General features: G+C 37.8%; 1 pseudogene; it reads right to left on the bottom strand.

Moving 5' to 3' along the window:
* Positions 1–256: 256 nt before the first annotated feature.
* Positions 257–12,684, bottom strand: LOC143850528 (receptor-like cytosolic serine/threonine-protein kinase RBK1; annotated as a pseudogene).
* Positions 12,685–13,490: the final 806 nt, after the last annotated feature.

The following is a 13,490-nucleotide window of genomic DNA, read 5'->3' as shown; positions in this document are numbered from 1 at the left end:
CGATCGAATGCCACCTACCCATAGGCATTGGGAAGTGCCAAGTGAACAGAAGATATAGTTGACACACTGAATTTTAGTTTGCGGTCTACAAAGATCAAACATGCTTAACCATAAAAGCAAAAAGATAGAGAATGGCAAATGCAACACTAATCTTCTATTTTTGAAGACTAATTTTAGATGGTAAATGTTGAACATGGGCCCCATCCATGATGCTTAATACTCTTTTAGGGGCATATGGAAAAACCTCACATTTGAGAAAGAGAAAAAAAAACCCTAGTAAAAATACAGGCTCAAATAAGTATGGGGGTCACTATTCTAAAGCAAGTTTCCTGTAACGATTAAGATCACTGAGATACCTAGAACAAGTGTAGTCTTCCAAGTCAAAAGCATCTAAAAGAAGTGCCTTAACAGCAACAGGCTTATGTTCTCTTCCCATCACCTCCACTGTTCCATCTTCACCGTTGAGAAGTTGAACAACCTACATCCATGAACTAGGTCAGAGAGAGAGAGAGAGAGAGAGAGGGGCCTCTATCCCAATTGGTAAAGAGTCCAGGACATTAGGGTTGCAACCTTAAGGTCAAGGGTTCAACTTAAGCTTATTGCCAATCATAAAAGGGTTGGAAGTCCCATGAACATTCTCCTCCTAAATATAAAAAGGGATTTGCTAGCATCCATCACAGAAGGCCTTTCGCAGATGGCCTATTGCATGGGAAACCAGCCACACCGGCTCACTTTTCAGCAGATTTTGTCTTCATTCATGATGTCGCTGGTCTCACACGCAACAGGCCATCCGCGAAATGCCTTTTGCTATGGAAGCTAGCAAATCCCAAGTAAAAATTATAATTAAGCTCTTTATTTTTACAAAATTCTGTAAATGACCTTATCTTTAGCAATCACCCTCATTTTTGCACTTGCAAATTGAGAGTGCCACATTTTTTTAGAAATTAGTAGTGGCAACTTTGTGCCAATGTTTGTACAAAGTGACCACAAGACCCTTCACAATGCCTGCTTTTATAGATTATAATTTCTTAGGTAAGGGCATTTTCAAAATTATGTATAAGACAGGAGCTTAATTATATTGTTCTAGGTTTAAGAGGACACTAATGTTAAAATATAGAGGGTTTTTGCGGAGACTTAATTAGTAAAATCCCTAGAAAAGGAAAAATAAAAAAGAAACTTCATCAACGGAATTAATTACCCGATTCATGTGGGGTCGCATTGCCGATACATGGTGGATGCACATTGAAGCGGTGGACATTACACGTTTCATTTCACTTATGTTGTAGTGAGAATCGCCAAGACAAGGATCCACAAGTTCTTTCATGTTCTTCGAATCTAGAAGTGGCTTAGCCTGTGTTCACAGCAGGGTCAACCATTATTCCATGAAAAAAATAATTCAGAGTCTAGTAGGTTTGCAATTTTCCTTGAATAAAGGGAAAATTTTCGATTTGGAAAAAGTAATTTCAAAAGTAAGTTACCAAACATTGGAAAATGGAAAATTTGTTTCCAGTGGTAAAAAATTTCCGTACATCCAAATAGACCCTAAGGGCCTCTTTGTACAAATTAGAAATTTAAGTTAATTTTATTTACAAATTGAACATTAGTGTCACTTTGGAAGCCATTGATTAAGATAAAGATAAAATTATTAAAACCATTATGTGCATCATATAAGACTATAGGCAATTAAAATATATAAAATGCATGTAATTTTTAATCGGTAAAATTGTTAGAAAAATGCAAAGTTTTGGTTAAATTGTCAAGCAAGGGTACGTTCTTTTTATTTGTGAAATAAGGGCTGTCAGTGCTTTTAGAAATCCCAAAGGACAAGAATACCCTCCCTTCACTTTTTTAGCTCACTTCCCTATGCATTTTCACCTACCCTATCACCTTTTTAGCTCACTTCTCTAATGGTTCCGAGATATAAAATGTGGTTCCCTAGTGGTTCCATGGTGGAAAATGTGGTTCCCTAGTGGTTTCGGGGTATAAAATGTGGTTCCCTAGTGGTTCTGGGGTGTAAATGAGGTTCCCTAGTGGTTCCGAGGTGTAAATGGTGGTTCCATAGTAGTTCTAGGGTATAAAATGTGGTTCCCTAGTGGTTCTGAGTATAAAATGTGGTTACCTAGTGGTTCCCTAGTATAAAATGTGGTTCCCTAGTGGTTCTGTGGTAGAAAATGTGGTTCCGTAGTGGTTCTGAGATATAAAATGTGGTTCCGTAGTGGTTCTGGGGTATAAAATATGGTTCCGTAGTGGTTCCGGTGTATAAAATGTGGTTCCCTAGTGGTTCCAAGGAATAAAATGTGGTTCCCTAGTGGTTCCGAGGTATAAAATGTGATTCCCTGGTGGTTCCGGGGTGTAAATGGGGTTCCCTAGTGGTTCCGGGGTATAAATGGTGCTTCCATAGAGGTTCCAGGGTATAAAATGTGGTTCCCTAGTAGTTCCGAGGCATAAAAAGTGGTTCCCTAGTATAAAATGTGGTTCCCAAGTAATTCCGGGGTAGAAATTATGGTTCCCTAGTAGTTCCGAGCTATAAAATGTGGTTCCCTAGTGGTTCTGTGGTAGAAAATGTGGTTCCGTAGTGGTTTCGGGGTATAAAATGTGGTTCCCTAGTGGTTCTGAGGTATAAAATGTGGTTCCGTAGTGGTTCCGGGGTATAAAATGTGGTTCCCTAGTGGTTCCGGGGAATAAAATGTAGTTTCCTAATGGTTCTGAGGTATAAAATGTGATTCCTTGGTGGTTCTGGGGTGTAAATGGAGCTCCCTAGTGGTTCCGAGGTATAAATGGTGCTTCCATAGTGGTTCCAGGGTATAAAATGTGGTTCCATAGTGGTTCCGAGGTATAAAATGTGGTTCCCTAGTGGTTCTCTAGTATAAAATGTGGTTCCCAAGTGGTTCCAGGGTAGAAATTGTGGTTACCTAGTGGTTCCGAGGTATAAAATGTGGTTCCCTAGTGGTTCTGTGGTAGAAAATGTGGTTCCGCAGTGGTTCCGGGGTATAAAATGTGGTTCCCTAGTGGTTCCGAGGTATAAAATGTGGTTTCCTAGTGGTTCCCTAATATAAAATGTGGTTCCCAAGTGGTTCCGGGGTAGAAATTGTGGTTCCCTAGTAGTTCTGAGGTATAAAATGTGGTTCCCTAGTGGTTTTGTGGTAGAAAATGTGGTTCCGTAGTGGTTCCGGGGTATAAAATGTGGTTTTGTAGTGGTTCCGGGGTATAAAATCTCGTTCCCTAGTGGTTTCAAGGTATAAAATGTGGTTCTGTAGTGGTTTCGGGGTAGAAAATCTGGTTCCCTAGTGGTTCTGAGGTATAAAATGTGGTTCTGTAGTGGTTATGGGGTATAAAATCTGGTTCCGTAGTGGCTCCGGGGTATAAAATGTGGTTCCGTAGTGGTTCCGAGGTATAAAATGTGGTTCCATAGTGGTTCCGAGGTATAAAATGTGGTTCTGTAATGGTTCTGAGGTATAAAATGTGGTTCCGTAGTGGTTCTGAGGTATAAAATGTGGTTCCCTAGTGGTTCCGGCGTATAAAATGTGGTTCTCTAGTGGTTCCGGGGTATAAAATGTGGTTCCCTACTGGTTCCGAGGTATAAATTTGGTTCCCTAGTGGTTCCGGGGTAGAAAATATGGTTCCCACGCAGGGCCCATACGGGCCGGGTCGACCCGCGTGTCACCCAGATTTTTGCCGTATTTTTTAAGATATTTTTGGGAAATGACATCCGCACTACCGTATTTTGATGAGGACACTCCTCACTTTATTAAAAGTACAGTATGGCCCGCACCATAGGATGATCCAAACCGTTCATTAGATGGGCCACAGCCTAAATAGGTTGTGCCCCAAAAAGCATTTCCGTAGGTTTGTCCTAACCCTCTGATCAGAATGTTAGAGGGTTGGTCCTAACCCTCTATAGATCGGAGGGTTAGGATCAACCTATGGAAATGATTTTTGGGACACAACCAATTTAGGCTGTGGCCCATCTAATTGACGCTTTGGATCATCCTATGGGGGGCCATACCGTACTTTTAATTAAATGAGGAGTACCCTCATCAAAACACAGTAGTGTGGACAACATTTCCTATTTTTTTATGGGAATTTGCTAGCCACCTTTGCCGAGGCAACTTCTCAGCTTGTGGCCCATCCTTTGATGCAAAGATTGGCAGAAGTAATATGGGTGCAAAGGTGGCTAGCAAAAGCATAATTGCAAAAAATAGTAATCATTACTTCCAAAAAATAGTAATCATTACGGATTTGTGGCTGCTAAGTTTTAAATTAAAAATTACGAAAAAATGAAAGCAAAGTATTAAAATTACGAAAAAAATACCAAAAGGATGCACTTACATATGACAATTACCGAACTATAAAGTTTGACTGTCTTCCGTCGGAAGTCCGAACAAACCTTCGGACTTCCGAATGTAACCAATATTTTGGTTATGTATACTGGCTTCCATTCGGAAGTCCGAAGTTTTGTTCGGACTTCCGACGGAAGCCAGTAGAATAGGGATAATTCCAAAGATTTTTTTTTTCAAATTGAGTAAAAATTCGAAGGATAATAGGGATATACATTGTGATCTTAGTGTCATGCAAGCAACTATAAATTGAAGCTTGATTTTGATGTTTTAGAATTAAAAAATGCAAATAAAATGGATTACCAAACCCTGTTGTAAATGGCAACCTTCATGATTACCAAACCCTGTTCCAAGATTCCGACTCGGAAGTCCGACTCTCTCTCTCTCTCTCTCTCTCTCTCTCTCTCTCTATCTCCCTCATGATTACCAAACCCTGTTGTAAATGGCAACCTTCAAAACCCTTCTATGGAGTTTTCCACGTTAGAAAAGTCTTGAGGAAGAAGAAGGTGGTAGGTGAGAAGGTAATAAGTGCATAGGGATAGGGAGGGTATTCTTGTCCTTTGGGATTTCTAAAAGCACTGACAACCCCTATTTCACAAATAAAATGAACGTACCCTTACTTGACAATTTAACCAAAACTTTGCATTTTTCTAACAATTTTTCCTTTTTAATAGGTATCCAAAAGATGCCCCAAAGTTTTTTAGTGAAGATTTAAACTAGCAAAGCATATTTTTTAATCACCGTGCTTGGATTGCAGGTAAAATATTTCTTGTAGATTTTTTTTTACTTTGGAATTTTTCCATTTCCGCGATTTAGATTTAAATGATATTGTTATGGCTTATTTAGAGGGATATCATTATAAATTGAAGGTCCTATAAATAAAAATGAACTGGTTACTTTTTTCTTTTGTAATAAAAAAATGGAAAAGTAGGAAAATCTGGAAAACATTTTCCTTTCAAAAAATTTTAAGAAATTCCAGCAATCCAAACAATGCCTTTTTGTTGATCTCTGAAAATTCAGCAGAAGCTTTGTACTTTTAAAAATATCCAAAACTAATTAAAATCGTCAAATATTATATACATACGAGGAAAGTTTTTCTAGTCGGCCGACTAGAGAAGCTTCTCTAGTCCGCCGACCAAAAACACAGTGGGCCCATGTTCGTTGGATGATCCAAAGCATTCATTTGATGGGCCCTATCTTAGTAGGGTGTGCCCAAAAAATCAGCTCCATAGGATTATCCTAGCCCTTCGATTTGTGGAGGTTAAAAATGGACAGTGGAGGTTAAAAACACAGTGACCCCACGTTGTTTTGATGATCCAAACATGGTTTTAAATTTCGACCGAAATCCGAAATTTCGGATTTCGGTGGGGACTGAAACCGAAATTTTCCGAAATTTCATTTTTCCCCATTTACAAAATTTTGGACAGAAATTATGGTAATTTCGGTCCTAAATTTCGTTTAAATGCCATTATTTATTAAAACAAAAAGAGTTACAAAATTTCAGAATTTCGGCCTGAATTTCGGTCCAAAATTCAGGAAATTTGGTCCGGAATTTCGAACCGAATTACCAAATTTCGGATTTCGCCGAAATTTCAGTTTTCGGTGGGGTCCGAAACGGTTACCAAAACCGAAAAAATGTGCCTAAAAATTACCAAACGCAAACATTTGATGGACCATGACATAGATAGGATGTGCCTAAAAAATCATCTCCATAGGATCATCCTAACCCTTCGATTTATGGAGGTTAAAATGGACGCATATAAACTCTACAAATCTGTCCATTTTTAACCTCCACAAATCAAAGGTTTAGGATGATCCTATGTAGTAGATTTTTTGGGCACACCCGATCTTTGCCAGCGCCTATCAAATGAATGTTTTGGATTATCCAAATAATGTGGGCACACTGTGTTTTTTGGTAGGGGGACTAGAGAAGCTTCTCTGGTCGGCCGACTAGAAAAACTTTCCTCATATATATATATATATATACACATATAGAGGAAACTGTTGGTGAGCTAGCTTGCCCAATCACATGGGTCCCACCTTTTGGGGAGTGATCCAAACCATTCATTTGCAAGGCCTTATCATGGATAGGGGGTGTACCAAAAATCAGCTCCATAGGATCATCCTAACCCCTCCATTTGTGGAGGACAAAAATGGGGCAGATTTGTGTCTGTCCATTTTTGTCCTCCACAAATGGAGGGGTTAGGATGATCCTATGGAGCTGATTTTTGGTACACCCCCCATCTATGTAAGGGACTTTCAAATGAATGGTTTGGATCATCCTAACAAAGTGGGCCCCCATGTGATTGGGCAAGCTAGCTCACCATAAGTTTGGCGAGCTTAAGCTCACCAACAGTTTCCTCATATGAGGAAACTGTTGGTGAGCTTAAGGGCACCAAACTTATGGTGCACTTAAGCTCCCCAATCACATGGGGCTCACTTTTCTGTGGTGATCCAAACCATTCATTTGCAAGGCCTTATGATAGATAGGGGGTGTACCAAAAATCAGCTCCATAGGATCATCCTAACCCCTCCATTTGTGGAGGACAAAAAATGGGCAGATTTGTGTCAATCCATTTTTATCCTTCACAAATGAAGGGGTTAGGATGATCCTATGGAGCTGATTTTTGGTACACCCCCCATCTATGTAAGGGACTTTAAAATGAATGCTTTGGATCATCCTAACAAAGTGGGCCCCCATGTGATTGGGCGCTTAAGCTCACCATAAGTTTGGTGAGCTTAAGCGCACCAACAGTTTCCTATATATATATATATATATTCGATAGGTAAGCTGTGATAGAACCTGAGACCTCAAGGTCAAGGAACAAATTAAGCCTCAACCATTGAGCTACAGGCCCAACCCCAAAAATCATCGAATATTAACACATTATATCTAAATTATTTTAATAATTCCGAAGATTGTCTTAGGTTGTGTCCGAAAGGGTGCATTAATTTCTCTTTTTTATGGTTTTTAGTATTATTTACATTTATTTGAGTTTTTTTTTCAACCCAGGATTTATCTCATGGTTTTAGAGCCTTTTCAATTGCATATAAGTTAATATATTTTATATGTTACAAATTAAAACCTATATTACAATTTAACAAATACTTATATAGACATGCCAATGTGTCGAGTTTTTCGGGGTCACCAGTAAATAGCATTTGCTAGAAAAAAGTTCATGAATTTATCATAAAAAATGCCATTTCAAAAAAAAATTATCATAAAAAATGGTGTCAAAATTATATAGATAAATAAAAATCATACCCACATCACGAGGCTCTGCGGCATGAATCAACAGCCCGGCGCCCTGTTATAAGCTCCAGTAGGAAAACCCCAAACGCAAACACGTCGGTTTTTTCGTCGACTATACCGTGCATGAAATATTCTGGAGCTAAATATCTGAAACAAAAAATATATAAATCTATATTCATAATTTTTTTCCTAACTAAGTATACAGAAGAATAATCATCACCGTCAATCTACGATCGCTCCACAGCGAAGGGTGGGATCCACCAAATGACATAGTGAAGTTGTCTCTTACCCAAATGTTCCTTCAATGGGGAAAACTATGTGGTGGGTCCATTTCTCAGGAAGCCATTTTGCTAATCCAAAATCAGAAATCTGCAAGGTGAAAGGAGAAAATGATATTCCAAAGAACATTTACATTTGGAAAAGTAAACAGAGAATTTGTAAAGACAGGGAAATGATAGTATGAGATGCACTTATGTGAGAGCTCCCATGAGATGCAGCAATTGGACCCCCACACATTATTTCAGCACATTCTGAACCATTGATCTTGTGGGCCCACTTCATATCCCAAGACTCAATCTGATCAAATAATCCTGAAAATTCAATTGGAGGACTTGCACACTGAATTTCAATGGTTGTTCCATGGTGGGGCCCAACAGATGAACGGTCCAAATCTTTGATGATATCAAATGGATGGTTCCGATCACAACATCTCATGGCAACTCTAGTCTAAGTTGCATCTGACACTATAACTGCACAAAGAAATGGAAAATCGATATTGGCAATCCTTTTGATAATAACACTCTTTACTTCATCATTTACTTTTCTGATTGACGGTTATAGTTTTTTGGAAATTCTAACACATTTTTAATAGCTCATTAGAAAATTGTAAAGTATAGAGAGGAATCCCACTATATTGCATCAATACAATATGATTATCAGTATTCAAGACCAATATCAAGTGTCGAATTCGGTAAACCTCAAAAAGAAATATACATGGCTTTGTCAAAACCTTTTAATCAATTCTCAAAATTTATTTTTTTACATAATAAAATGGCTATGACTAGTAATAGTAAAAAAATTTAGTAAGTTAAAATAAATATAATATTTTACTTCTATAAAAAAGACTTGGTATTATTATGAAAAAAAGGATTTGTCCTGGTGTAGGGATACCTTATATCATAAAAAAACACACTCAAAACACGTGACAGTTGTAAAGTTTTGGTAGAATTATTAAAAAACAGATAAAAATTGTCTAGAAGTGTAATTAAAATTTTTAATAAATTAAAAATTTATGATAATTTACGTACATAAAAAAAGACTTACTTTTATTATGAATAAATTAAACTCAAAACATGTGATAATTGCAAAGTTTTGGGAGTAGTATTTAGAAAAAAAAAGATACAATATCTAGAAGTATTGCAAAGAATCATGTAATATTGGAATCGAACACGGATACTTCGTCCATTCAAAAGAATATATGTAACATGTGTTGGAAAATATATAGTGGAGATGGAGGGAAATAGAACCAGAAAGGAGATTCTTCAAGGTGCGATGTCACTTTCCTTAAGACGATATTCGCCCCCACTAGTAAGTGAGCAAGGGGTACACGAATTTGCCTCTAAGATACAATGAAGCCTGGTATAATCTACACCAAAATGGTTGTTGACACTTTGCACTAAGCGGAAACAAACCCAAGAACCACATTTGGAAGAAACAAGTATTTGAGATATAAGTTACTCTTTCTGCAGAAAACAGTATACTTGAATCAAACCTAAGAACCACCTTTGAAAGGAAGTTTTCTTTCTGAAGAGAGTATACATTGGTTTGAAAGGCTTTCAAGAGAGTAATTTGCTTCGGAAATTTGGTTCCACTTTTTGGCACCCTTTCTGTTTGATTTGCACCCTTACAGAGCACTTATTTAGAGCGGGTTCAATTCTGGCCGTTAGATCGTGCTCATCCATGATTCTACGGTCCAGATCGATCATGTCCCTTTACAGAGCACCTATTCAGAGCGGGTTCTATTCTGGTTGTTAGATTGCTCCCATCCGCGACTCTTCGGTCTAGATCGATCCTGGAGTGACTGTTGGTTTGTGTAAAACCTCCCTCCAACCCCATAACATCTAGATCGATCATCCACGGTGTGGGTCGCACCCTTTGGGCTCATGATTGTTGGGAAGATGGGACACAATCCAACGGCAGGTTCGATTCTGGTCTTTAGATCGTGCTCATCCGTGACTCTACGGTCCAGATCGATCCTGGAGTGACTTGGTTTGTGTAAAACCTCCAACCCCATAACCTCTAGATCGATCATCCACGGTGTGGGTCAAACCCTTTGGGCTCATGATTGTTGGGAAGAAGGGACACAATCCAACGGTCATCATCACACCAGATCACCACTAGCCGTTACACACGATCTGACGATTCGGATCGCACTCGCCCGAGCTTGCTCCTTGCGATGTGTCGTGCGCTCAAGCTTGCTCCTTACGTTGCGTTGTGCAAAGTGCGCCACTATAGCGCCCTACAGCCCATTGCCCACGCCGGCGGGTGCATTGCACCAACCCACAGGTCCACCCAATGGCTAAAACCCATTGTGGATTAAAGCAATAGAGAGAAGTGGGAAGCTATATAAATCTCTCTCCAACTTTTTTGCCTAACCGATGTGGGACTATCTTTCTAAAGCTACTTCACTCTCTTTTTTAAAAGCAATAGCTTTTATAAAACTAAGGCGCTTTTCTTTGTAAAACAGTTTCAAGAACTATTTTATTTTAAAAATACACTAACAATATGGAGTGTTATTATTAAAACAAGGGAGTGCATATATCATTTTGCAAGGAAATATTAAGGGTGTCAATGGATCCAGACGGTCCGATGGATCGTCCGAATCCGAACGTTAATGAACGAGATCTAAACATATGAATAGGATCTATGGGGGGCATATTTCGGATCATCAAATCTGGGATCCGAAAATTTTTGGATTGTGCATGGGCACGCCACATATACCCATTCGATAGTCACGATCCGAAATGGTTTACAAAAATACCCTCCAAATTTTGTTAATGCTAACCCTTCTATGAAGGGTATTTTGGTCAAAACCTCTCTTTGGGAATGTGATTTCACTCATTTCAGTCGTTTCATTTCATACTTTCACGAAGGAAAAGAGGAGGGGTTTTGTTCTTTATGCATCATATTCTTTGATAATAGTTATACATTATATTTGTGTATGTAATTTTGATTAGTTTTATTGTTTACAAGCATTAGATTAAATATAGATAAATTTTTAATTTAATTGAAGAAAATGCATTAAGACACTAATAGTGGACTACCATTCTATCTCTTTTTTTTTAAAATTAATTGTTTACTTAGCTTAGTGGGACATAATAGGACACTCCGATGGACGGTCCGAATTAAAATGGATCGTGATCATGACGTGGAAAGTAGGATCCAAAGAACAATCCGACTCCAACCCGACCGATAAGGAATTTGAATGGATCGTGACTGTGACATAGGTGGATCCGACCCGAAGTGGATCCGTTGACACCCCTGGGAAATATTGTTAAAAAAGCTCTACAGATGAAATAATACATGAGGTTCATAATCTTTCGTAAGAAATATGTTAGAGGTTCATAGTTATATAGATATATTAGCATTATATGCCATCAGAAGCTAAGTCCAGGTTTCAGACTTCATGTTACATAATTTTTCATTAAACAGAACTTTCTAAAGTTAGCATCATTTTAATTACAGTATTTGACTGTAGTTAAATTCTAGGTGAATCAGTGCACTTATACTATTAACAGGTAAAAACCAACAATTTTATTTTATTTTTTTGGAATCCATAAACATTACAGATCTGGTCTAAGGATTCAGAACATATTTAAATCAATTTTCATTAGTAACTTAAATTACCGAATAATTAAATATAGTTGTAGTTTCATCTTTCAAGAAATTTAATTTTATTAAGTATGAAATAGCTATGGAGAAATTTACATTTATAAGGTTTTAAATAACTTGCCCCACTTTTATGTATAGAGTATAGATACACTGAAACTTGGTGTATACACACAACATGCCTATTCATTCAATCCTCACTTTCCATTCAGGGGTCCACCTCTCAAATGAAACCAGAGTGATCCTAACATCCAACCAATGGGAATTTTAGGAGACCCAAGAAAGCTATTGATTGGAGATTTAAGAACATTTTTTAATCGGGCCATGATAGGCCAGATTGTTGGTAGTATGGTTATATACCAAGCTTCAGTGTATAGTCCACACATAGCATCAATAAACCTTAGTTTTTTTTTTTTTTTTTAAATGGATCTACACAAGAATTACCATGGAGAATAGAAGCTAGACTTCCATGTGAGGAGAACTGGAGAACTAAGTACAATCCTCCTTCCAAACCAAAACCCTTAGAAGCACGAAGCGGGGGCGGGGGCGGGAGCGGAGGCGGGAGCGGGGGCGGGGAAGCGTGGGTTCTAGAAAAGTCTAAGTTTGGGAGCGCCATGGGAGCGTGTATGTAATATTTTCTTTATATATCTTTCAAAATTCAAGCACATCAAAAAATAATAGTTTCTAACCATTTTCATATGTATCTTTCAAAATTTAAGTACATCTAAAACATAATTTCTAACCATCTTCACCATCTTCATTTGTGTGCACTCGTTCCTCGTGCCTTCTGAAGATGCACAAGCCTTTGTGCTTTCTCCAACGAATTACTTTGCAGAGTTGGAGGAGTTTGATATAAGGAAGTTTTTTGATCGTGGGACTTATAGAGTAATAGAAGCAAGATGTGAGCGTCATTAGAGCAGTTCCTGTCTCTCTAAGGTCGCGCTCCCTGGAAGCTCCTTCCTAAGGAGCGCGGAATCGAGGTTCCGAGGTGGGAGCGGCACCCCGAGAGGAGGTTCCTGCTTCTACAAGTAAACGAGCTGCATTTCGATGATTTATGTGAGCAATTATTCCAAGCTCAGACAGAAAGTCTCCAACTCTCTCATCCTCTTCCTTGTCTCTCTTTGTTAGCCTCTTCACTGCCACAAGTTGCCCATTTGGCAGACACCCTTTGTAAACTTCTGCATGGCCACCCTTTCTAATCAACATTTCTGCAAGTTTAGGAGAAAGAACAAATTACTGAAATATTACTTCAATTTAGAGAGAGAGAGAGAGAGGAGTATAAACCCATAGTTTTTATTCAAATTAGAACAGAGATTAAGGGCTTCTTGGGTTTCCTTGTATGCGAGCGAAATTGGTTTTTATTTGCAAATAAGATTATTTTAACTTAATCTTAATTGTGAATTGGGGGACATTAAGACCTCTTTTGAAGCCATTAACTATATTATTTCTATAACAACTATAATCATTATTTTCAAAAAAAATATATTTAACTTTAGAATCATTTGCATGTAAGATTATATGCAAATAAACCATTTCAAAAAAAAAAGATTATATGCAAATAAACCATTTAAAAAAAAGATTATATGCAAATAAATGGCTACTGTTTAGTTGTATATTCTGCTTCGTTCGTTGTTTCGTTTTGGCCAGTGGAACCGAACGATTTGCTGTTTCGGCGTTTCGTTTGGGAAAATACGCTACGTCAACAGGAAAAAATAATAGTTAAAAAAATAAAAAAATATATAAAAATAAAAAAAATGCTAAAAATATAAGAATTTTTTTTATGAACTAAATATTTAAAAGCACCTTTTATTACCTAAAATATTAGACTAATCACAATACATAAAAACGGCTAAAAAATAAGGGCAAAATTGTACAAACGGAACCACTAGAAGGCATTTGTATTTTAAAATAAAAAAGTATGTGTTTCGTCACCATATTTCGGATGAAACAGAACGAAACAGGCTGTTTCGGCAGAAACAAGCCAAAATGGAACGAAACGCCGAATGAAACGG

Source organism: Tasmannia lanceolata, unplaced genomic scaffold, assembly GCF_043159265.1.
Source record: "Tasmannia lanceolata isolate RefF3 unplaced genomic scaffold, GAP_Taslan_0.1 ptg000018l, whole genome shotgun sequence".
Classification (NCBI taxonomy): domain Eukaryota; kingdom Viridiplantae; phylum Streptophyta; class Magnoliopsida; order Canellales; family Winteraceae; genus Tasmannia; species Tasmannia lanceolata.
The sequence above is the reverse complement of the archived record's forward strand: the minus strand, read 5'-3'. Positions and strand labels throughout refer to the sequence as shown.